Source organism: Buceros rhinoceros, unplaced genomic scaffold, assembly GCF_000710305.1.
Source record: "Buceros rhinoceros silvestris isolate BGI_N320 unplaced genomic scaffold, ASM71030v1 scaffold11202, whole genome shotgun sequence".
NCBI classification, from domain to species: Eukaryota; Metazoa; Chordata; class Aves; order Bucerotiformes; family Bucerotidae; genus Buceros; species Buceros rhinoceros.
Genome location: NW_010400701.1, coordinates 31,462 through 31,680, shown reverse-complemented (window position 1 = coordinate 31,680; position 219 = coordinate 31,462).

Below are 219 nucleotides of genomic sequence, written 5' to 3'. Positions count from 1 at the left end.
CCCCCGGCACTTTGGACCCCACAATATGTTTTGCTTTGGGTGCGGGGGGCTCTTCCTCCCCCATCCAGCCACCCACTGCTCATGACTCCATTTGGGAAGGCCAGGCCGGGACTGCTGCTCTCTTCAACCCTCCCAAAAAATGTCACTTGCCTTACTCCAGGGCATGGCCATCACCAAGAGATGGCTCTTCTGAGGCTGATGTTCCCCATTTTCCACCCA